The sequence below is a fragment of the Petaurus breviceps genome, unplaced genomic scaffold (assembly GCF_028583685.1).
Source record: "Petaurus breviceps papuanus isolate PSGF00001 unplaced genomic scaffold, PetGlider_PUasm1.0 207, whole genome shotgun sequence".
Classification (NCBI taxonomy): domain Eukaryota; kingdom Metazoa; phylum Chordata; class Mammalia; order Diprotodontia; family Petauridae; genus Petaurus; species Petaurus breviceps.
The window spans coordinates 2,724,405-2,750,994 of NW_027185850.1; the positions used below are offsets into that span (position 1 = coordinate 2,724,405).

A 26,590-nucleotide genomic window follows, 5' to 3' on the forward strand; every position below is an offset into this window, starting at 1 on the left:
GTGTGTTGGCTGTGTGCCAGAGCTTGGGTGTATATAGAGAGGGTGCCCTCCTCATACCTCTAACAATATCTGCAAAAAAATCTGGGGCATTGCTCTCTACATTTGGGAAGCAGAGTTCTACCATGGCAAAGAGCTCAAAAGTCAAGTAATTGGCTGGCAAAATGAGCATTCAGGAGAAGCACAATCAGAACATAGAATCATGTTTTGGGGACAAAAATGATCAAAACATGGAACCAGAAGAAGTAAATGAAGACAAAACTCCTGCATCAAAAGCTTCCAAGAAAAATATGAATTGTTTACAGGGCATGGAGGAGCTCAAGATGGATTTTGAAAATCAAGTAAGAGATGTGGAGAAACAATTGGGAAGATAAATGAGAATGATGCTAGAAAAACATCAAAAGAAAGTCAACAGCCCGGTAAAGGAGACCCCCCAAAAGGGGGAAATACAGGGAGCTATAAAAAGGACATTTATCAACAAAATCAATTTAAGGGCAAAATTGCCGCACAGTTGGGAAACTGCATTGTGCTACTTGATGCAATCATCAAATAGATTCACCACTAGGTTTCTTCTCTTAATGTTTGCTGCATTTTGTGATTAAACTTTACTGCAAGAGACATTACCCATTGATCTAGCTCTGATCAAGTTAAATGGTCTGTGTGTGTTTGTGTGCCCCTGCATATTGGGGTGTATTTGTGCGTGTGTGAATCAAGTTGACTTTCAATTTTATTCTTGCTACTGCTAAGGAAATATTGGCATTCTTAGAAGTCAAATTCATTGTGCCAGCAACTTGGGATCAGGTCTCATCAGATCAGATAACTTTTTATTTTCTTTGTACATCTGATATAACAGAATATTTTCATCATCATCATCAGAGTAGCAAAATATTTCAAAAGAAAGTACTCCTAAGGGTCAGAGAGTTGGGGAAATTTTCAAGATAGGTAATATTTACAGGCAAGGTATTGGTAGTTACTGTGCACTATTTCAGCACCTGCCAAAAGTTTTGTCATTGATGTGTCTTGTTTTATGATTTAATACATACAAATATAATGATGGGAAATGCACTTCTCCTTCAACATGTAGACACATATACAATCCAATCCATTTTTCCCAGACCTTCAGGTATAATTTTAATTCATTGCCTACTATTTAGGCATGCTTTACTGAATTCTTTCTGATTCAAAATTTTCCTGCCCCCATCTCACTTTTCTCTTTGGCATCTGATTTTGCTATTCATACATGAGCTCTTAGGAATGCATTTGGCCAATGGAAGAAGATTGTCATTTAAATGCGTCCCTAGGATTTCATACACTTGTGTTTTGGACCCTCAAATACCAATTATATCAATGTCACTGGGATGGATTTCATTTGCACCCTTCTTAAATAAAAATATAAATCTTTCAGAATAAAGTAAAACGAGGGGTAAAGAGAAAGAGAGAGAACATTTATGTCTTCCTTTATAAAGTCCGCTGAGTGGGTAGTTTTATTGAGCTCAATGGCCAATCCTTTGTAGCACAGTCACTTCCCCCTTTTGCTATCATGAAGACCAAGAGATTGCAATTTGATACCACAATTCTTCAGCTCTGTTCACACACTTTTTCTTGGTTGTTTGGGAGAAGCTTAACTCAAGTTCTGTATGCTGAATGAGTGTTCTCTGCCCCTTGATGAACTGACATTGCAATGAGACAGACGTAAGCTGGATCTGAATGGAGATTTCCTGAGAGAAGAATTCAAAGATGTAATGGACTGATTGGGAAAGTAGTGAAGTCCTTCTAATTAGAATGCTTCAACGAAAGACTTAATCCTCACTTATCAATTATTTAGCAGAATGGATTATTGTTTAAAATTGAGTTCAACTATGACCACTGATAAGCCTTCTAATTCATATATCCTGTGACTAGATGGTTCTCAGAGGAAGGCAATAATCCTGCTAATACTTGCATCTCTTTAGTTCATGAAATGCACAGGCAACACAAAATCCTAGAATTTCAGAGTAGACAGGTCTCCGATCTATTTTCACAATGAATGAAATATCATATATGCTTTCACTTGCAACATTTCATGGAAAAGTCTATGTATTGTATAATTTGAAATGTCGTAGGTTCTCTGGACATTAATACCTAATTAATTATTCATTCCCTATTAAGCATCAATGACTGTCTCAGAGGAATAAAGGGAAAACTAATCCGTTTTCAGAGTTATTAATGTTTACTGAAAAAGTTCATTAATCTGGGAACCTGGAGCTATCTATGGATTCTTATATTTCATTCTGTGCTAATTTTCCCAGCACTAAGTGATGCAGTGTGTCCAAAGTCAGGAAGATGGATCTTCCTGAGTCCAAAGCTTGCTTCAGATACTCACTAGCTGGGAGACCATGGTCATTAATGGTATTTGTCTCTGTTTCTCACCTATAAAATGAGCTGGAGAAGGAAAAGGTGATCCACTTTAGTATTTTTCAAAAAAAAATTATGGGGTCACAGAGTAAGACATGACTAAAAACAACTAAATAGAAAAAATTTTAAAAATACAGTGAAAAAGCAGTTATCATTACTGAAACTCCTCTCTGTCATGGGATGAGATTTTACTAGCCTGTTAAGAAATACAGTAATGCTTCTGGTGTGGGAAGTAAAGTTTTTGCACAAGCATATGGAAGAACTTGGTTATCCAGTGTAAAAGAGTTAGTTACTGGAGAGAAGGAAGGGAAAGTGGGAGGGAGAGGAAGAAGAGGAAGAGGGCAAGAAAGGAAGGCTCTCATCTTAGAGGTTTCTCTTAGAATCAAAAGTATGGATCAGAATTAGGCATCAAAATCCAATGGGGCATGTAGAAGAACCAATCTGTGGCTGGTCTAGACTACTAATAAACCAGGTGTTCAATAGGATATAAATTTGAGCAAGGGAAATTAGCAGGTTTTCTAATAGGGAATGCATGTCAATTTTATTTTAAGCCCATGTTAATGTGGATAAGTCCATTGTTGTTAGTCTTTCAATGGAGCTTTATATTTGGACTGCTTCTGGCTATTAGAAGGGTTTCACACATGGGAAAGAGTTGTCTCAGAGCCACGATAAGCATACTTTGCCATGAACTGTTTATGTGACCATGTCAGAGTAACATTTAAACTGTTCAGGCTTTATTTTTATCATCTGTACAAAAAGGAAAGATATTACTTTCTCACCTATTTGTAAAGATTTTCTACAACAACTGGATTGCTAAAAAGTGAAATCGGTTGTTTTAGAAGGCATGAAATTGCTGTCACATTAGAATTCTCTTTTTTGTTTGTTTTTAATTTTTTAGTCTTTATTAATTTGTTTGTTTACTTTTGGTTTACAGAATTAAATTTCACAATTCCTTGGGTTTCCTATTTCCTCCCCCTCTCTCCCCTCCCCCTCCATGGTGGCATACAATCAAGTACAGGATCTGCAAACAATTTCACATTAGACATTAGTCAGGTTATAAAGAAGGATTGTATTGGATGGAATGAACAATGGGAATGAGGAAACAAAACCAAACAAGAAAAGACAGAGAGTAGGTATTTTGCTTCAGTCTGCATTCAAACTCTCTTCTTTCTAGTTCTTTCTCTGAATGTAGACATCTCTCTCCATCATGAGTCTTTTGGAGATGACTTATAATCCTGCATTGCTGAGAAGAGTCCAGTCTATCAAAGTTGGTCATCAAACACATTGTGTCTGTAATTGGGTAGAAATTTCTCCTGGTTCTGCTCTTCTCACTCGGCATTAGTTTGTATAAGGCTCTCCAGGTAAATATGAAATCCATCTGCTTCTCATTTCTTAAAGGACAATAATATTCCCTTACATTCATATAGTGAAACGTGTTTAGCCATTCCCCAATTGATGGGCATCCCCTTAATTTCCAATTCTTTGCCACCACAAAAAGAGCTGCTATAAATATTTTATACATATAGGTCTTCCTCCCACTTCTATGATATCTTTGGGATACAACCCTTGAAGTGGTATATAGCTGGGACAAAGGGAAAGAAATTACTTATAGCCCTTTGGGCATAGTTACAGATTGCTCTCCAGAATGGTTGAATTAGGCACAACTCCACCAAATATGCCTTAGTGTTCCAATTTGTCCACATCCTCTCCAGCATTTGTCATTTTCCTGTTTTGTCAACTTAACCAATCTGACTGGCAAGATGTAGTACCTCAGAGATGTTTTGATTTGCATTTTCCTAATCAATAGTTATTTAGAGCATTTTTCATATGCTTAAAGATATCTTTAATTTCTTCCTCTGAAAGCTGGATATTCATAACATTTGACCATTTATCCATTGGAGAATGACTTGTATTCTTATAGATTTGACTCAATTCTCTGTATGTTTTAGAAATGAGTCCTTTATCAGAGACATAGGTTATAAAAAATCTTCCCCAATTTCCCACTTCCCTCTTAATTTTGGTTACATTGGCTTTGTTTCTACAGAAGTTTTTCAATTTCATGTAATCAAAATTATCTATTTTGCACTTTATAATGCTTTCTAATCCTTGTTTGGTCATAAAGTTTTCCCCTCTCCATAAATCTGAAAGGTAAACTATTCTTTGCTTTCCCAGATTGCTTACAATATCAGCCTTTATACTTAGATTGTGCACCCATTTAGAGTTGATTTTGTTATATGGTGTTAAATAATGGTCTATACCCAGTTTCTGCCATACTTTTCCAAGCAGTTTTGGTCAAATAGAGAGATCTTATCCCAAAAACTGGGGTGTTTGGGATTATCAAACAGTAGATTACTGTATTCACTGATTGCTGAGCCTTGTGTTCCCAGTCTATTATATTGATCCACTGCTCTATTTGCCAGCCAGTACCAAGTAGTTTTGGTGACTGCTGCTTTATAATACAGATTAAAATGTGGTATAGCAAGGCCAACTTCCCTAGCATTTCTTTTCATTAATTCCCTTGATATTCTAGATCTTTAGTTCTTCCAAAGGAATTTTGTTACTATTTTTTCTAGTTCTATAAAGCAATTTTTGGTAAATTTATTGGCATGGCACTAAATATGTAATTTAATTTAGATAAAATTGTCATTTTTATTATATTAGCTCTACTCAGCAATGAGCAATTGATGTTTGTCCAATGAATTAGATCTGACTTTATTTGTGTGAAAAGTGTTTTGTTGTTGTGTTCATATAGGGACTGGGTTTGTTTTGCTAGGTAGATTCCCAAATATTTTATAATGTGCACAGTAATTTTAAATGGTATTTCTCCTAACTCTTGCTGTTGGATTTCATTAGAAATTAAATTAAATTTAAAAACTCTATAAAGAGTTTTAGTCTTGGTCTCTTCTTTGTTTAATTTGATTCCTCTGATTTCTTTTTCGAATCTAATTGCTACTGCTAACATTTCTAAAACCAGATTGAATAAGAGGGGAGATGGTGGACATCCTTGTTTCACCTCTGATCTTATTGGAAATGCTTCTACCTTATCCCATTACATATAATAATTGCTGATGACTTTAAATAGATGATATCTGTTATTTTAAGGAAGGCTCCATTTATTCCTATACTTTCTAGTGTTTTTAATAGGAATGGATGTTGTATTTTGTCAAAAGCCTTTTCTACATCTATTGACATAATCATGAGTTTTCAGCTAGTTTTATTGTTGCTATGATCAATTATACTGATGGTTTTCCTAATATTAAACCATCCTTGCACAACTGGACTAAATCCTACCTGATTAAAATGTATTATTATTGTGATAAGTTGCTGCAGTATTTTTCCTAATATTTTATTTAGAATTTTTTCATCTATATTCATGAGGGAAACTGGTCTATGATTTTATTTCTCTGTTTTATCTCTTCATGACTTTGGTATCAGTAACATATTTGTGTCATAAAAAGAATTTTGTAGGACTCTTTCACTAATTTTGCCAAAAAGTTTGTAGAGTTTTGGAATCAACTGTTCTGAATATGGTAGATAGAATTTGCTAATAAATCCACCTGTCCCTGGAGATGTTTTCCAAGGAGTTCACTGGTGGATGGTTCAATTTCTTTTTCTGAGATGGAGTTATTTAAGTAATTTACTTCCTCTTTAGTTAATCTGGGCAACATATATTTTTGTAAATATTCATCCATTTCACTAAGATTATCAAATTTATATGCAGACAATTGGGCAAAATTAGTGCTATTTATTGTTTTAATTTCCTCTTCATTGGAGGTAGATTTATCCTTTTCATTTTTGATACTCATAATTTTATTGTCTTTCTTTTTTATCATATCGACTAAGGGTGTATCAAATATATATTTAATGAAACCAGCTCTTAGTTTTATTTATTAATTCAATGGTTGTATTAATTTCAGTTTTATTAATCTCTCCATTGGTATTCATTACTTCTAATTTAGTATTTAATTGAGGATTTTCAATTTGTTCTTTTTCTAGCTTTTTCAATTGCATGCCCAATTCATTGACCTCCCTTTTCTCTAATTTATTCATGTATGCACTCAGGAATATAACACTTCCCCTAAAAACTGCCTTTGCTGTATCCCATAAATTTTGGTTTGTTGTCTCATTATTGTTATTCTCTCGAATGCAGTTACTGATTGTTTCTATAATTTCTTGTTTGACCCACTCATTCTTTAGGATTAAATTGTTTAGTTTCCAATCAATTTTTAGTCTATCTTTCCGTGACCCTTTATTGCATATGGTTTTTATTGCATTATGTTCTGAGAATGATGCATTTAATATTTCTGCCTTTCTGCCCTGAATTGTGAGGTTTTTATAGCCTAGTGCATGGTCAATTTTTGTGTATATACCATGCATCGCTGAGAAGAAGGTATATTCCTTTTTAACCCCATTCAGTTTTGTCCAGAGATCTTTCATATCTAGACTCTCCAAAATTCTGTTCACTTCCTTAACTTCTTTCTTGCTTATTTTGACGTTAGATTTATCAAGTTCAGAGAGGGGGGAGGTTAAGGTCCCCCACTAGTATAGTTTTCCTATCTATTTCTTTCTCTAATTCCCTTACCTTTTCCTCTAGGTATTTGGACACTATACTACTTCATGCATATATGTTAAGTAATGATATTGCTTCATTCTCAATGGTGACTTTTAGCAAGATATAGCTTCCTTCCTTATCTCTTTTAATTAGATCTATATTTTGCTTTTTTAAAATCTGAGATAAGGATTGCTACCCCTGTTTTTTACTTTAAGTGAAGCATAATATATTCTACACCAGACTTTTAATTTTTTCCTGTGCATATCCCCTTGTTTCAAATGTGTTTCTTATAGACAGCATATTGTAGTATTATGGTTTTTAATCCATTTTGCTATCCCTCTCTGTTTTATGGTTTTGTGGCAGAGTTCATGCCATTCACATTCACAGTAATGATTACTATCTGTCTCTTTTCCTCCATCCTGTTCCTTCCCCGGTTTATGCTTTTTTTTCTTCCTTCTCCCTTCCTTTCCTTAAGGGCTTTACTTTTGACCACTGCCTCCCTCATTATTCCCTCCCTGTGACCCCCCCTTCTTTACTTACCCTCTGCCCTTACTACTATTTCCCTCCCTTCTAACCCATCCTCCTATCCTCCCCCTTACTCCTTCTACTACCTATAGGGCACAGTAGATTTTTATACTTATCAGAGTATGTTACTCCTTCTTTGAACCCAAATCAATGAGGGTAAATTTCATACAGAGTTCTTCTCCCTACCTCCTTTCCCTCTATTATAATGAGTTTTTGTATCTTTTCACATTAGAATATTAAACTTAATTGACTATGCTTATCATTCTTTGAAACAGAACCAATGAGACTAACGTCCAAATGATGTTCATCTCCTTCTCTCCTTCTCCTCTATTATAGTATGACTTTATGCCTCTTAGTAGGCATATTTTACCTTTTTTGCCTCACCTTTCCTTTTCTCCCATCACCATCACTTTGAACCCCTTAATAAGTATTTTTTAATCATCAGATTATTTCCTTTATACACACACCCTCTATCTATGTATAGCCCTTTTAAAGAGCATGATAATCATATAAATTTCAATATTAACAGGATCAGAATCTCATATATGGATGTAAATTGTTTGTTCTTATTGCATCCCAACTTTTGTGCATGTCTGTGTGTGCGTATGTGTGTATGTGTGTGTGAGTGTGTGTTTTCCTTGTTTACTTTTTTTATGTCTTTCTTGAGTCTTGTAATTAGAGATCAAATTTTCATTGAGCTCTGGCTTTTTCATCAGGAAAGTGTGGAAGACCCTTATTTCATTAAATGACCATCTCCTTGCCTAAAAGATTATTCTCAGTTTTACCAGGTAGTTGATCCTTGGTTGCAGTTCCAGCTCTTTTGCCTTACGAAATATCAAATTCTAATCCCTCCGATCTTTTAATGTAAAAGCTGCAAGGTCCTTTGTAATACTGACTGTATTTCCATAATATTTGAATTGTTTATTTTTGGCTGCTTGCAGCATTTTCTCCATAACTCTCTAATTTAGCTACTATATTTCTTGGAATTTTCAATTCGGGATCTCTTTCAGGAGGACTCTGGTGAATTCTTTCGATAACTATTTTACCTTCTGATTCTAGAACTTCAGGACAGTTTTCTTTGAAAATCTCTTGGAGTATGTTGTCCCGGCTGTTTTTTCATCATTAATTTCTGGTAGATCAATAATTCTTAAGTTATTTCTCCTGTATCTGTTCCCCAGGTCAATTGTTTTTCTAATGAGATACTTTACACTTTCTTCTAATTTTTCAGCCTTCATGTTTTCCTTGATTGCCTCTTGGTGCATCATAGAGTCCTGAGCTTCAATTTGACTGATTTTAATTTTTAGTGAATTATTTTCTTTGGTTAGATTTTGAAGGTCCTTTTTAGGGAGGTATTTTCTTTAGTTAGTTCACAAATTTTACTTTTTAAGAATTTGTTTTCTTCAGTGAGACTTTTTTTTCCAATTTAGTCACTATACATTTAAATTTATCTTTACCTCCCTAATTTTGGTTTTAAAATCTTTCTTGAGCTCCTCCAAAATGCTTTTTGGGCTTGAGGCCAGTTTATATTTCTTTCTATGATCTCACGTGTGACTATAGAGTCCTTTTTGTCCTCTGTATTTGGTTGCTCTTGCTCGCTATTATAAGCTCTGATCGATTTTCTTGCCTTCCCCTTCCCCTTCTCAGCCTCCTTCCTTCCCATTGTAATTTCCTGTTTCCTAATTTCTCAGGTGTCTATCTCCACTCAGGATTCATCATTTCTCTTTCCAGAGATGGAAAGCACTTTTTGTCCTAAGTCCTTTACAATTGTCTTGGCTTATTCTGTTGATCAAAGTAGCTAAGCCTTTCACAGTGAATCATCATTACAAACTGATGTCTTATGAACAATGTTCTACTGGTTCTGTTTAATTCATTTTCCATCATTTCATATAAGTCTTCCAAGATTTGTCTTAAACCATCCTATCCATAATTTGATGAAATTCCTCTATGATGAATTTTGTAAAGGGGTGAAGGGGGCAGGGGGCATGGTGAAAGGCCAAAGAAGTCTAAAATGAGAATAGTCAAGTGGTAAATGAGGGGCTACCTGAAGAATCATATTTTTTTTAATTTTTCAGTCATATCTGAATCACTGTGATGTTGTTTTCTTGGCAACTGCAACTGTGATGTTGCAGTTTTCTTGGTAAAGATATTGGAGTAATATACCTTTTCCCTCTAGCTCATTTCACAGATGAAGAAACTTAGGCAAAAAGTGTTGTGACTTGCTTAGGATCGCACAGATAGTATCTGAGGTAAGATCTTAAATTAATAATATGAGTCTAATGCTGTATCTATTGACCTAAATATGTATGTATGTATGCATTTATCTATCTATCTATCTAATCATTTATCTACATACACATGTGATGTGGCAGAATATTATTGTCCTAATAAAGGCAATAACTGAATAGATATGGATTATGCATCCAAGTAGTATATGTGTGTATGCATGTCATATATATACACATATATATGTATATATATGCACATACATATTTTAATACAATCAATTGTTAAATTGCATGACAAGTAGCATGATTAATGGGATGGCAATATGACCAGAGATCAGTGTGATGAGGTAAAAAAGGACAATTTGGGCACATATTATATATTGCATAATGTTTATATCACCTTAATAGAAAGGTATAATGGCAATCAAGTAGACAGACAGAAACAAATATAAAATAATGATACGATACAAACAAAATGCAAAATAAGATTCCATTAGTTTATAAGCATTTTAAAGAAACAGTTACTTCCTTCATCAAAGAGAAGAATGTGCCCCACTGATTCTCTGTGACTTTGGAATAGATAGGATTTTAAGTGCCTGGTTGAGAATTTTATTGTGTTGTTTTCTAGAAAGTCCTCTTTGGCCACCTTGAATTGTAAAGAAATACTACAGAACTTAAACTGACTGTGGGAGATAGGGGAAAATGCAGTGCCTTTTGCTGTTGCTGATGAAAAATTATTAACCCATCAAAGTCTCACTCAGGCTTTAGTGGACATCTTTTACATAACAGAAATTTGCCCAACACATGCCAATCTCCAATAAGTGAATCAAAGTTTAGTGCAGTTATTGCATAGGTATCAAAGGCAGATTCCCATTGTGAGCAGCATAATTTCCTGTAACTTTTGCTTTAAAAAAGGTGATTGGCAAAAATGCATGCACTGTTAACTTTCCTGTCTAATTCATTAAAATCCAAAGGAAGTGATTCCAAAAAAAATAGTAAAAGTATTCTCTCCTCTGTGTTTCTTATAAGAATTGCCATTATGAGTTTTGGTTTGGATAAAAAGAAAAAAAAAGCCATTGGCTGTAGTCCTTTTCAATGTTTCTTCCTCACCAGTTCCATCAATATGCTTATAACACTAGAGTCAGTTATGTTATATAATAATGCTTATTATGACATTTCTATATGTTTTTACAATCTAATTTTGCTTAATCATAAGTGTGTAAACTACATACTTGAAATAAAATGCATATACTACTACTAGAAAAGAAAGACAGCTTGATGTTGGTGTTTGGCCTTCAAATGAACCATAAAAAATTAGTAGGATTTATTTATTTTGAGATGAGAAAGGCCATTTCAGGCAATGGAAACAACATGAGTCAGGTTAAGAAATAAGAATGAGCTTTCAAGAGAAGTATAAAAAGAAAAAAAAAACAGGAGAGAGAGAAAACATAAGGGATTTAATAAGAATAAAATGTTTGCAATATGGCAAGATATAAAAATGCAAGATGATATGTCTAACTCTTAAGATGTTTAATAATATAAGGGCATTTAGAAGGAGTATAAATAGATTGAGTGTGTAGGGGTGAGGTGAAACAGATGGGACAATATCATCAGGGTAAAAAAGAAAATTGCCCTGGGGTAAGAGGCAATGTGGAGATGGAATGTAGTAAATTTTCTCACACAAAACAAGCATAAAGGGTAGAAACAGAACTTCCATGCAGCTCCCGCTTGCACTTCCTCTAATTCATGTAAAAACATTATTTTAAACAAACTTTTGAGCTACAGAACCCACAAAATGACAGAGAGAAGCATATCTTCCACTGAAGATAGCCCCACAGGCCAGCAGGAAGGGTCCAGCAGACCATGTTGGAAATATAGTCCAGTCCTGCCTGAGCCAGAGGTTTTAGCCTCAGGGCAGCCACAACCAGCCACGGCTGGAGCAACTTCACATCACCAGCAGCTGTGGCAGTTTCCAGAATTATCAATACATAGGTGCTAAGGACAAAATGAGAGGACAGTGCAGTGTGGACTTTGGGAAGCAGGAGTTCAGGAGTGTGGTTCAGCCTTTACCTTCTGGAGGAAGAAGTGACTAAGGTTCCAGGGCCATGCAGCCACCACCATGTTTCTGTTTGAGAGATCCTGTTATGCAGATTGTAGGAGGACCAAGCAACAAGTTTGAAGGGTAATCACTCTTGCTTTAACCTGCATGGATCTGGATTGCAAACTAGTGTGAAGGTCCTGGGCTGTGTGACCAGTTTGCCAGAGTGTGTGGAGGCTTCAGAAAGGGCATACAACTAATATCTCCATCAGGTATGAAAACCACAGTGATTGTGACAAAGATCCCATCTCTGGTAGCATAATTCTACTGTGGAAAAAAGCTCTGTAGTCAAGTAACTGAGTGGCAATATTAGCCATCAAAGGAAGCAAAGCAAGCAGAACAATCCAACATTAGACTTGTATTTTGAGAACAAAAAGGATCAAATAATGGAACAGCAGGAAGACAATGAATTCAGAACTCCTGCAACAAAAGCTTCCAAACAATTTGAGCTGGTAACAGGCCATAGTGGAGCTTAACAAGGATTTTGAAAACCAAATAAGAGAAACGGAGGAAAAATTTGGAACAGAAATGAGAATGATGCAAGAAAACTATGAAATGTGAGTCAACAACCTGACTGAGCAAAATCATACCTTAAAAAATGGACAAACTCAAATGCAAAGGAGGCTCAAAAATGCAATGAGGAGAAGAATGCCTTAAAAAGCCGAATTTTCCAAAAAGTTAAAGAATCTCAAAAGCTCACTGAAGAAAATCATTCCTTCAGAATTAGATTGGGGCAAATGGAAGCTAGTGACTTTATGAGAAATCGAAGTACTATCAAAAAATCCAAACAAATGAAAAAAATTGGATTTTCATTGGAAAAATTACTGACCTGGAAATGAGATCCAGGAAATAATTTTAAAATTATTGGACGACCTGAAAGCCATGATCAAAAAAAAGAACCTAGAAATCATCCTTCAAGAAATTCTCTAGGAAAGTTGCCCTGATGTTTTGTAATGAGAGGGCAAAATAGAAATTTGAGGAATCCACTAATCACCCCCTGAAAAATACCCCACCCCCGCAAAAAAAGTCCTAGGAATATTATAGCCAGGTTCCCGAGTTCCCAGACCAATGAGGAAATATTATAAGCAGCTAGGAAGAAACAATTTAATATTGTGGAAACACAATGAGGATAAGAGAAGATCTGGCAGCTTCTACACTGAGGGAGGGGTTGATGGTCTTTGGATATGATATTCTACAGGTCAAAGGAACTGGGATCAAAACCAAGAATCACTTATCCAGAAAAAACTGAGTATCATGTTTCAGGAGAAAATATGGTCATTCAATAGAATAGAGGACTTTCAAGCATTCTTGATGAAAAAACCAGAGTGAATGGAAAATTTGACATTCAGATACAAGAAGCAAGAGAAGCATAAGAAGGTAAATAGGGAAAAGAAATCATCAGGAACTTATCAAAGTTGAAATATTTACATTATTACATTGAAAATTGATAATTGTATCTTATGAAACATTTCTCAGTAGGAGAATAGTTAAAGGGAATAGATATGTGTGTGTATATATATATATGTATGTATGTATGTATACATACATATGTATGTCTATATAAGAGGATATATGGGCATATGAATACATATTTGAGTGTGTGTATATGTGTACAGGGATACATAGATAGAGCCCACAGTATCAATTGAATAAGAAAAGATGATATTTAAAAGATGAAATTAAGAGATGACAGAGGAATATAATGAGAGGAGATGGGGGAGGAGACAGAATGGGGTAATTTATCTCATATAAAAGAGGCAAGGGAAAACTGGTATAATGGAGGGGTAGAACAGAAGGCAAAAGGGAATGAGTCAACCTTACTATACTTGAATTTGTCTTAGGGAGGGAATGAAGTACACACTAAATATGGTATCTCAACCTGAAGTAGAGTAGGTGGGAAGGGGATGAGAGGGGGGATGCTGCAAGGGAGAGCAGGTTGGGGAGCAGGGAAGTTTGAAGCACACATTTTTGAAAAGGGACAGGGTCAAAGTACAGAATAGAACAAGTGGGTGTCAGTATAGTATGGAGGGAAATATAGTCAGTCTTTCACAATATTTCACTATTGAAATGCTTTCCTTAGCTACACATGAACAACCTATATTTAATTGTTTGTCTTCCCAGTAAGGGTGAGTGATGAGGGAGGAAGGGAAAAAATCTGGAATTCAAAGTTTTAAAATCAAGTGTTTAAAGAAATTTATGATTATTATTGTTACATGAAACTGGGAAATTATATATATAGGCACTGGGATATAGAGCTCCATCTTGCCCTACTAGAAAATCAGAGGGGGGATGGGAAAGGATACAGGAGAGAGCAGATGGGGTAGAGGGTATACATTGGTATCACTCTTTTGGGGTGTTGGGTAAAGGAAAGACAGGGAGAAAATTTATAACTCAAAATCTTGTGGAAATGAATAATATAAACTAAAAAATAAACGTAAAATTTAATTAAAGAAGATAAAAGAATGTCAACAATGTGAAAACAACAAAATTTATGGAATGCAACCAAAGTAGTACTTAGGGGAAAATTTATATCTCTAAATACTTATATCAATAAAATATAGAATATTGATCAAGTAATTGGGCCTCAATAACAACAACCAAAAAAATAAAAAGGACCAATCAAAAATTCCCAATTAGCCACCAAACTGGGAATCCTTAAAATCAAAAGATTAATAAAATTAAAAGAAAATCAATAAAATAAATAATGAGGAGCTGGAGCCAAGATGGCAGAGTGAAATCAGGGACTCACCTGAGCTCACCTCCAAATCCCTTGAAACACCTCTGGAAAGTGAATCTGAGCAAATGTTCTTCCAGTGGAATCCTCTAGGAAAGAGAATATGGCAGATTTCCAGCCCAAAACAACCTGGAGAGTATATAGGAAGCGTCTGTTGCAGTATAATAGATGAGGAGTGCAGTCTAGCATGTGAACTACATCAGCACAGACCTGAAAATAGCCAGGCCACAACAGAGCCCAGGGGACTGAATTGTTGGCAGCACTGTTGATTCCCAGACCAATTTGTGCAAGAGTGGGGTCTCTTGGAACTGGGTGAGAGAGAAGTGCAGTTCCTTCCTTACTCCTGGGGCCATCAGCCCACAAACTGAATGTTAGAAAGTCACATATTCAATTTTTGGGAGCCAAGATGGTGGAGTAAGCAGTAAGTTGCTCTCACCTTCCATTATAGACTTTGAAAACTCCAGAGAATATTGCTTCAAGAAAAATCCTTGAATCATGGAGAGAGCAGAAAGATGATGTATTGCAGTATTTTAGTTCAGGAGTTAAGGGGAATAAACAGGAAAGGTCCTTCTTGCTGTGACTGAAGGGGAGCAACAAAGGACAAGAGGTATTTCAGCAAGCCAGTGGCAATGCCCACCAAAGCACAGAAGCAGGTGATTCCGATTCCCAGGATGGAGGGTTAGGCAAGAACCAACACCAGATACACCAGCCACCACAAGCATCTCCAGCTCAGCAACAAGTAAAGTAGCAGACCACTACAACCTCCAGCTGCCAGCAACTGAGGCTCTAGCACAGAAAGTCAGTAATCAGGCCCATAATCCCCAACACAAGAAGTCTAGGACAATGCTCCCTGAGACCGAGAAGGAGTGATGGAATTTAAGAGCCAGAAAAAAAGGCAAAGAAAATAAGCAGGAAGAAACAACAAAAAACAATCATAGAGAAATATCTTGGTGACAGGAAAGATTAAAACACAAATCCAGGAGAGGAAAAAATGGTCATTATACCCATAACAAAAAATCAAAGTAGAATATGAACTGTTCTCAAGCCCAAAAAGCCTTCTTGGAAAAGCTCAATAGATATGAGATAGATGAAAACTTTAAAAATACACAATAGATATAAGAGATAGATGAAAATGTAAAAAATACATTAAGAAAATGGAAATATCTATCGATCTATCTGTCTCTGTCTCTGTCTCTCTCTCTCTCTCTTTCTCTCCATATACATACTGAAGAAAACAACTTCTTAAAAAGTAGAATTGAGCAAATGGAAAAGGAAGTTAAAAAAAACTAACTGAAGCAGGTAATTAAAATTAGACTTGGGGAAGTGCAAGCTAATGACTCTATGTGACATCAAGAATGAGTCAAACAAAATCTAAAGAATGAAAAAATAGAATAAAACATAAAATAGCTCATTGGAAAAATAACCATCCTGGAAAACAGACCCAGGAGAGATAATTAAAGAATTATTAATCTAATTGATAAAAACCATGATAAAAAAAGAGCCAGGACAGTATCTTTCAAGAAATCATCAAAGAAAACTGCCCAAAAATCCTAGAATGAGAGGGTAGTCATCAAAAGAATTCACCGATTATCTTCTAAAAGAGATCCTAAATTGAAAATGCCAAGGAATATTGTAGTCAAATTCCAGAATTATCAGAATAAGGAGAAAATTCTGTAAGCAGCCATAAAGAAACAATTCACTTATTGTGGAACCCCAGTGAGTGTTATGCAAGACCTTGAAGCTTTTACATTAAAATATCAGAAGTCTTGGAATATGATATTCTATAAGTCAAAGAAAATTAGGTTACAACCAAGGCTCAATTATCCAGTGAAACTGAACATAATTTTTCATGGAAGGAGATGGACATTCAATGACATAGGGAAGTTCCAGACTTTACTGATGAAAAAAACAGACCTCCGTGTAAAAATTTGATCTTCAAATACAAGACTCAAGAAAGGCATAGAAAAATAAACAGGAAAGGAAGAGTAAAAGAAAAATATAATTCAATAATGAGAAACTGTTTGTATTCCTGCATGAAAAGATGGTGCTTACCGTGCTTACACTCTTGAAAAATGTATATTTTTTATATCATATAGAAGGGAAATACATAGAAAGAGGGGATGAATGTATGTTGATTTTGATGTGAGGTTAAAAAACCCAATTAAGTGCTGTAAAAAACTTTATAATGGAAGAAGATAAAAGGAGGAGGCAGGAAACGGTAAATTACATCACAAGAAAAGTACAAAGACATATTAAATAGAGGGTAAGAAAGGAGGGTGATGAGCATTGTTCGCATTTTACTCTCATCAGATTTGACTAAAGGAGTGAACAACATACTCAGGTATAGAAATCTAATTTTTCCTGTAGGCAGTTGGAGGGAAAATGGGAAAGAAAATGGAGGGAGATATAGAAGGAGGGAATAATCAGTAAGGCAAAAGGGAAAGGAAAGGGAGGGGGACTGATAGAAGGGAGGACAGATTGAGGGAAGCTGTGGTCAAAAGCAAAACTCTAGTAAGGATGGAAAGGATGAAAGAAAGACATAAATGGTACTAGTTACTGTGAATGTCAATGGAACGAACTCTCCCATAAAATGGAAGTGGATAGATGATGGATTAAAAGTCATAATCCCACACTATGTTGTTTACAAGAGACACATTTGAAACAGAAGGACACATAGGAATAGATAAAAAGCTAGAGAAGAATATATTATACTTCATCTGAAAAAAAAAAGCAGGGGCAGCAATCCTGACCTCAGGAAAGGAAAAGCAAAAACAGATCTCATTAAAAGAGATAAGGAAGGAAACTATATCCTGCTAAAAAATACTCTAGAAAATGAAACAATACCATTAGTAAACACACATACATGAAGCATTATGCCATCCAGAGTGTTTGAGGGGAGGTTATTACAGGTAGAAATTGACAGCAAAACTATACCAGTGGGGGACCTCAAATTCCCCCTCTCTGAACTTAATAAATTTAACTATAAAATAAACAAAGAGAGAAGATAAGGAGATGATTAGAATCTTAGAAAAGTTAGATAGGGTAGACCCCTGGAGAAAATCATATGTGCATAAAAAGGAAAATACCTTTTTCTTAATGGGACATGACACCTGCACAAAAACTGACCATGTACTAGGGCATAAAAGCCTCACAATCCAATCCAGAAATGAAGAAATATTAAATGCATGCTTTTGTTTTTTGTTTCTTTTTTTCTTTATTTGGAAGGCAATTGGGGTTAAGTGACTTGTGCAAGGTCATAGGGCTAATTTGTGTGTGTGTGTGTGTGTGTGTGTGTGTTAAGTGTCTGAGGTGGGCCTTGAACTCAGGGCCTCCTGACTCCAGGGCCAATGCTCTAGTCACTGTGCCACCTAGCTGCCCCTGAATGCATGATATTCTGATCATGACGGAATAATAAAAGAAACTATAGTAAAAAAAAAAAAAAGGCCATGGGAAGATAGATAAAAAAAAAATCAATTGCAAACTAAATAATCTAATCCTAAAGAATGAATGGGTCAAACACCAAATCATAGAAACAATCAATAACTTCATCCAAGAGAACTATAAGGAGACAATATACCAAAACTTATGAGATTCAGCCAAAGTCGTTTTAAGGGGATGTTTTATATCTCAAAATGTTTACATGAATAAAATAGAGAAAATGGAAAGCAATGAATTGGGAACACAACTAAGAAAAGCTAAAAAAAAAAGAAATGAAAAATTTTCAAATAAATATCAAATTAGAAATACTGAAAAACAAAGGAGTAATTGATTAAGTTGAAATTAAGGAAACTATTGAACTAATAAATAAAACTAAGAGCTCGTTTTATGAAAAAAAAACAATAAAATATATAAATCTTTAGTTAATTTGATTTAAAAAAAAAGAAAACCAAATTACTAGTATCAAAAATGAAAAGGATGAATTTGTCAATAATGAAGATGAACTTAGAGAGCAATTATTAGGAACCTTTTTGACCAAGTATATGCCAATAAATTTGACATTTGTAGTGAAATGACTGAATATTTACAAAATATAAATTGCCCAAATTCACAGAAAAGAAAGTAAAATACTTAAATAACCCCATCTCAGAAAGAGAAATTGAACAAGCCATCAGTGAACTCCCTAGGAAAAAATGTCCAAGGCAGATGGACTCACAATTCTATCAAACATTTAAAGAAACATTAATTTCAGTACTCTATGGACTGTTTCGGAAAGTAGGTGAAGAAAGTTCTACCGAATTCTTTTTATGTAACAAAAATGATACTTACGCCAGAAGCTCAGGGAAGGGGAGTCGCTGCGGTTTCTTGCTTCAACAGGCCTGGAATGGAACCCTCTGCTCGATCCCCAGCCGGAGCCGCCCTTGGCCATCTCTCCACCTTCCCCTCCACTAACGCCCACTCAGCTGCCCCCTTCTCTCACCTCTGCAGCCGCAGCCGTCATGACCACCTCGTCCCTCTTTCGGGTGTGGCAGAACTACGACCATGACTGGGAAGCCGCCATCAATCCGCAGATCAACCTGGAGCTCTACCCCTCCTACCTCTACCTGTCCAGGTCCTAGGGTGGCAGATCAGTGAAATAGATTAGATACAAAAGACACAGTAGTCAACAACTATAGTAATCTGCTTTTTGATAAACAGAAAGATTCTAGCTTGTGGGATAAGAACTCACTATTTGACAAAACTACTGGGAAAACTGGAAAATCCCACGGCAGAAACTGGACATATACCAATATCTTATACTGTATAACAAAATAAAGTCCAAATGTTACACAATTTACATATAAAGGCTGATATTATAAGCAAATTAGGGGAGCAAGGAACAGTTTAGATATCAGATTTATGGAGAATGGAGGAATTTATGACCAAAGAAGAGATAGAGAACTTAATAGAAAAAAAAAAAGATAATTCTGATTACATGAAATTGCTAGGTCTTTTTTTTTGTTTGTTTGTTTTTTGTGCAAACAGAGCCAATGGAACAAAGTTTAAGAGGGAAACAGAAAACTGGGAGAGAAATTTTACAACCAGTGTCTCTGACAAAGGCCACATTTCTGAAAAAATAGAGAACTATTTCAAATTTATAAGAATACAAGTCATTCCCTACTTGATAAATGGCCAGAGAATATGATCAGGCAGTTTTCAGAGGAAGAGATTAAAGATATCTATAGTCATATGAAAAAGTGCTCTAAATCACCATTGATTAGAGAAAACCAAATCAAAACAACACTTAGGTACCATATCATAACTGTTAGATTGGCAATGTGACAAAACACAAAAAATATAAATTTTGCAGATTTTGGAAAATTGCAACACTAACGCATTGTTGGTGGAGGTGTGAATTGATTCAAAAATTTTGGTGAGTAATTTGGAACTATGCCCAAAGGCCTACAAAAATGTGCATAACATTTGATCCAGCAATAACACTACTAGTTATGTACCGCAAAGAGATCATACAAATGGGAAAAGGAAACATTCTTTCTCTGGTGACAAAGAATTGGAAATTGAGGGGATGTCCAGCAATTGGGGAATGGCTAAACAAGTTCAGGTATATGAACCTAATGGAATACAATTTTACTATAAGAAATGCTGAGCAGGACAACTTCATAAAAAACCGGAAAAGACTTATATGAACTGATGCTGAGTGAGAGGAGAAGAAGCAGGAAATCATTGTACACAGTCACAGTCACATTATGTGATGACTGACTTTGATAGATTTGGCTCTTCTAACTAATGCAAGATTCTAAGACAACTCCAAAAGGCTCATGATGGAAAATGCTATCCATATCCAGGGAACTAATTACAGAATCTGAATGCAGATTGAAGCTTAACAGTTGCTCTCTCTCTCTCTTTTGCTTTGTTTTTTCTTCTTTTTCATAGTTCATTCTATACATGACAGCATACATTCTATACATTTATACATGACTAATGTGAAAATATGCTTACTATGAATGTATATGTAGAGCCAATATCAAATTGTGAGCAATCTGTGGGGGAAAGGGGAGGTGACGCAGAGAAAATGTAAAACTCAAAAGCTTGAGAACCGAATGTTGCAAACTAAAAATAAATATATTAAATAAAAAAGTTAAGAAATTGTTTGATTTTAGTAAAAACAAAAGTAGGAAACTAAATCACCAGTCGCAAAAACGAAAGGAGTGAAGTCAACACTGATGAGTCAGAAAATAATATGTTTGTTCGTAGCTATTTGGCCCGATTATATGCCAAAAAATCTGACAATCTAAGGGAAATGCCTGAATAATCACAAAAATATTCATTGTCCAGATTAAGAGAAGAAGGCATATAATACTTAATAACCTTATCTGAGGAAAAAGAAACTGAACAGGTCATCAACAAACTCCATAAGGAAAAGAAGAATTCACTAGACCCAGATGGATTCACAAGTGAATTCTACCAATCATTTAAAGAATAATCAATCCCAACACTATATAAACTATTTGAAAAAAAAAGAATTGGTGAAGGAGTCTGACCAAATTCCTTTTATGACACAATTATGTTTATTATATATAAACAGAAATAAGGGAGATCAAAAAAAAGAAAGAAAACTATTGACCAATTCCTGAAATGAATATTGATACAAAAATTTAAATAAAATAATAGCAAGGTGATTACACATATCACACGGACCAGGCACTTTGACCAAATGTTATTTATTTATTTTATTTTACCTTTGCTTTTTGGAGGGGGAAGAGCAGGGCAATAAGGGTTAAGTGACTTGCTCAATGTCACACAGCTAGTAAGTGTTAAGTGCCTGAGGCCGAATTTGAACTCAGGCCCACCTGACTCAAGGATGGTGCTCTATTCACTATGCCACCTAGTCACCCCAAGATGTGATTATACTAGGAATTAGGGACTGGTTCAATGTTAGAAAAACTGTCATCATAAATAACTATATCAATAACAAAAACAACAGAAATTATAAGATTATCCCAATGATGCAAAAAGTATTTTGATGAAATACAGTATGCATTTCTATTAAAAACACTCAATGGTATGGGAATAAATAGAGCTTTCCTTAGAAAGGGAAGTAATAATCTAACAACATCATCGTGAATTATCTGTAATATGGATAAGCTAGAAGCTTTTCCAAAAAAATTGAGGTGAAACACAGATTCCAATTATCACCAGTATTATTCAAAAAATTACAGTATACTTAGAAAATAATAGAGAATCAATTAAAAAACTAGTTGAAAAAACAACTTTATAACAGTTTCAGGATATAAAATAAATCCATATAAATAATCAACATTTCTATAACACCAATGTCCATCAACAAGAGAAATTCTATTTAAAATAACTGGAGACAATGTAAAATACTTCAGATCTTACCTGCCAAGTCAAACCCAGGAACTATATGTGAATATAATTGCAAGATAATTTTTATACAAATAAAAGCAGATATAAACAACTGGAAAGATATTAATTATGCATGGTTAGGTTGAGACATTATAAGGAAATGACAATTCTACTTAAATTAATTACTTATTCAGTGGCATACCAATCATACTCCCATTATTATTATGGAACTGGAAAAAATAATAACCGAATTAATCTGGAAAAACAAAAGTTCAAGAATATAAGAAGAATATTTTAATGTGAAATTGGTGACATAGCTGTACCAGATATCAAACAGAATTTTAAAGTGATGATCATCATTTTTAAAAAATCCGGTTCTGGCTAAGAAATAGAGAGTTATATGATATTAGGTACAAAATATATTGTAATAAATGACCATGGTATTTTAGTGTTTGATAAGCCCAAAGGTCAAACCTTTTGGGAAAGAAACTCATTATTTGATAAAAACTGCTAGGAAAAGTGAAAAGCAGTATGGCATAAAATATGTATAGACCAACATCTCATACCATATACAAAGCTAAGTTCAAAATGTGTACATGATTTTAATATGAAGGTGATCCCATAAGCATATTAGGAGAACATGGAATAGTTTACTTGTCAGATATATAGAGAAGGGGAAAAATAGGACCAAATAAGATCTAGAGAGAGCATTAAGAGATATAAAATGGATAATTTTGAGTACATACAATTAAAAAGTTTTTGTACAAACAAGACCAATAGAAACAAAATTAGAAATAAAACAGAAAAGAGGAAAACTTTTCAAGAGATTATATCTTATTTCAAAAATATATAGAGAGCTAAGTCAAATTTATGAAAATGCAATATAAAAATTTCACAACTGATAAATGGTCAAGCACTATGAAGTTTTCAGGTTAAGAAATCAAAGTTATCTATGAAAAAAATGCTTTAGATCATTATTGATTAGAGAAATGTAGATGAAAACAACTCTGTGGTACCACCTGAAATCGATCATATTGTTTAACAAAATGGAAAAGTCAAATGACAAAAGTGATGTGGAAAAATTGGGACACTAATGCACTACTGTTGCTGGAGTTGTGAAGTAATCTAACCATTTTGGAGAGCAATTTGTTACTATGCTGCAAGAGTTATAAAATTGTACATATCATTTGAACAGCAACTATACCACTATTAAGTCTTTATCCTGAAGAAATCACCAGGAAAGGAAAATATCCTTTATGTAGAAAAAATAATTACAGCAGATCTTTTTTATGGTGGCTAAGAATTGGAAATTGGGAGAATAACCATCTATTGGGGAACAGCTGAACAAATTGTGATATATGATTGTAAAGGAATCTTATTGTTCTATAACAAATGCTATGCAGGGTGATTTAAAAACACCTGGAAATATTTCCATGAACTGATACAAAGTGAAATGAGAAAAACTGGGAGAATATTTCATACAGTAAAAGCAGTACTGAAGGAACAAAATCATGAATGACTTAGCTATTCTTAGCAATACAATGATCTAAGATAATCCCAAAAAACTCATGATGAAAAATGCTACTTGCCTTAAGTGTAAGACCTGATGGATTCTGAATAGAGACAGAAGCTGACTATTTTTCATTTTTTCTTTCTTTTTTTGTTTGAGTTATTTTGTTCCTCACAAAAATGACTAATATGGAACTGTTTCACACAATTGTACATGTTTATCCTGTTGTAGCAGCAAGCACCCTAGCATACACAGAGTGGCTGCCAACACAGTTTCTTATATCTACTTTGCTAAAGGAAAGCAATTCAAAATGGGTTAACAAGCTTACTTTGATGAATAAAACATATATAGTTTACCTCATTCAGGGGAAAAGGTCAGCACCCCGAACTTCAGAGTATACAGACAGAAACATTTCAAGCAGACAGGCTTCCAAACTGTCCTAACCATTACATACATCCATACCTAATCACAGTTACCAGAGAAGGAAGCACCAACATCTGGGTTTTCAAAGCCGAGGGGCTCTCAACAGCAACACAGAGTCTTGTCTGGTCTGGTCAAATCACGCAACACTTCCCAAAGCAAGCCCCAAAGGAAAGCCTCCCATCTGGGCTTATATAGCCTTCTCTTGGCTCAGAGAATGTAACAACCTTCTTGACCCATTGCCCCAATCACAAAGTATCTCCTGAGAAACAAGCCTCCTACCACAGGCTCCAGGTGAACTTAAGCCTATGGGCAGGCAAGATCTTAAAAATTAACATTCCCATTACACCTGTATTATACTGCTTATGATCTAAGAGAAGGTTAGGTGAGAGAGGGATAGAATGTTGAACTAAAAAAAAAAGTTAAAATTGTTTTGCATGCAATTGGGAAAATAAAATATTAAAAAAAATTAATTGTACAATATACTTAACCTAGCGAAGGGATCAGTAGGAAGAGGGTTAGCAGATAAGGCTTCAAAAGTATAGGAGGTGCTAAATTTTATTAGCATTCCTGAATGATAAAAGAGAAACTTTGACAAACCAATGTGTAACACGGATAGTTGGTGCATGAAATTAACATGAAACAAAGATTTCATGAGCATTGGTGTGAAGGATGCATTGCGAGGTTCTTGCCAACAAGGATCTTAGGAAGTGGTAGGGAGCAAGTGATTTCCATAAGCAGACATGACAGAATGTGAGTGCAGTAAAATGTGAGGACTTGGAGGTTTGTTTTTATTGTTTATTTGCTTTTGGTTTTGCTCTTGTATTATTTTTTCTTTGAATCCCTATTTCCTTGAACAATGACTGGCCCACTGCAAATGGTTGGCTCAAAAGAACTGCTTAATGAATATTTGTTGAATTTACTTAAATTCTGATCATTTAAAAGTCAATTCCCTAGAGTTGGTTTCACTATATTATTTACTGAACCTTTGGATTTTGTTCCTATTCACGCCAAGTGGATTCCAGTCTGTTTTGGGCTATGCTAAAATAAAATAAAAGTAACTTGATAGCTATTCTTTTGAGAAGCTGCTCGCCTCATGCTCGCTCTTATGTGGAAATTTGACTTTCTTTGCACTACTTTTGTTTGTGAACATGTTTTCTCTCTCCCCCAAGTAAAGATCTTGAAGGCAGTAACTTATTGTATTTTGGGCTTTGGATACCCCTGTGCTTAATACAGTGTCTTGGACATGGTATATGGTTTAAAATGTCCTTTGAATGACAGGTAGTGAGGTCAAGGTTTGGGAAATGACACTAGAAAAAAGTGTGGGGGAGATCAATTTGAGACAGTTTCTTCCAAAGGCAATATGCAATGTAATGGTTGATTATTCTGTCCCAAATTCAAAGAAGCCTGTTAGGACAGGAAAAATGATATGTGAAGTAAGCAGGAGCAGGGAATACAAAGGAACTGATCACTTTGTAATTATAAAAACCAAACAAGTCCTGAGGAAAGAGATGAAAAAATAGATAACCTTCCCATGTTCTCATGGAAATGGGATCCTTGATGTGGACTCTAACATATTCTGTTAGACTTTCCCCCAAAACTTTCTCTCACTCTCTCTGTCTCTCTGAGTGTGCGTCTCTGTCTCTCTCTCTCTCTGCCTCTTTGTGTGTGTGTGTGTGTGTGTGTGTGCATGACTGTGTGTGTATGTGTGTGTGTGTGTGAAATGAATTAATCTGAGTAGGAGACAGGGATGGAACATATTTGGGGATGAAAACAATGAATGTAAAAACACAAAGTGGTTCTGTGGGGGCCGTAGGAGTGGGGAGAACAGCTCTGGAGACAGAAGGTCTTGGTTCAAATTTCTCTTCTCATAATTAGATTACTTACTGTGCAAATATGGGCAAGTCACAAACCATGGGTTCCATTTCCCTTATCTGCAAAATGAGGTTCTTAGCCTAAGAAACCTTTAGAATAACTGAAAAATTGTGCCTCTTTTTAAATTTTCAAAAGATATTTCCCAAGACTTAGAGATGGAGCCAATAATTAGAGATAAAGAAATGAGTCTTGAATGCCTTCTAATAGCTCACAGATTTAAAATTCTTTATGCTTCACTAAGCATATGTCTACTAGAGACCCTGAGAACCAGATGGATCTGGCCTTGTTAGCCTTGGCTTATATAAGGTGAACATGAGTCTGGGAGTCTGGAAGTGACTTAGGTTTGAAGATCCTGCTAGTGAGTGACCACAGCAGAGGAGGAACACAGGTTAGGCTTCAGTTTGCAGAATTAAAGTATGTGAAAATCCACTAAAATATTTTCGAAGAAATAATATTGTAAGATTCTCTTTGGAACCGGGTAATGGAAGCTAATATCTTTCAAAGCATAATCTTCTGAGTTTCTAACAGAAATGATAATTCCCCATTCTTTTCTCTCAAATTTCTGTCAGGTTGGTTTTTATTTTCATATGGGGTTGTCGGGTTTGATCTTCTGAACATACATCTTTTAAATTTTCGTTATTTTCTACTTTGTTGATTATGCCTCTACTGGTATATCATGCCAAAACAAGAGCAAAAGTTGTATGCCCCATGATGCAGTCATTGGCATTGACATTGCCTTTGTGTGCTTGCTGTCCTTATATGTAGTAAAGAATTCTACTGTAGCCCTCGGTAGTTGGGCTTAGCAGTCTAGGGATGAATCACACAGTATCCATGACATACATTCTTACTAGATTTTTCATATTGTTGCAAAACTCTGTGGACAATTAATGTGAACATGAGAGATTAAAAATGAATGAATGAATGAATGAATGAATGAATGAATGAATGAATGAAT

The 26,590-nt window shown here is 35.1% G+C and overlaps 1 pseudogene; it reads left to right on the forward strand.

Moving 5' to 3' along the window:
* Positions 1 to 26,590, forward strand: part of LOC138164735 (COMM domain-containing protein 7 pseudogene) — an 85,468-nt pseudogene that overhangs the window by 46,055 nt on the left and 12,823 nt on the right.